The sequence below is a fragment of the Myotis brandtii genome, unplaced genomic scaffold (genome assembly GCF_000412655.1).
Source record: "Myotis brandtii unplaced genomic scaffold, ASM41265v1 scaffold579, whole genome shotgun sequence".
In the NCBI taxonomy this organism is placed as follows: Eukaryota; Metazoa; Chordata; class Mammalia; order Chiroptera; family Vespertilionidae; genus Myotis; species Myotis brandtii.
In genome coordinates, this window is record NW_005370171.1 from 1,236,582 (window position 1) to 1,236,798 (window position 217).

The following is a 217-nucleotide window of genomic DNA, read 5'->3' on the forward strand; positions in this document are numbered from 1 at the left end:
GGCGTCCTCAGCCCTCAGAGAGGACCCTGGGCAGATGGAGGGGAGGGGGCACCAGCCTGGGTGAGGGGAGGGGCTGAAGAGAAAGAGCAGCTGGAGGAGGAAAAGAGGAAGCGGAGCAGCAGAGGAAGGGGGCGGGGACGGCGGCAGGAAGTGAGCAGGTTCTTCGCTGGGAACTTTGCCCTTGCGGGGCCTGCGGAGCGGCCGCTGGGGGGGCAAA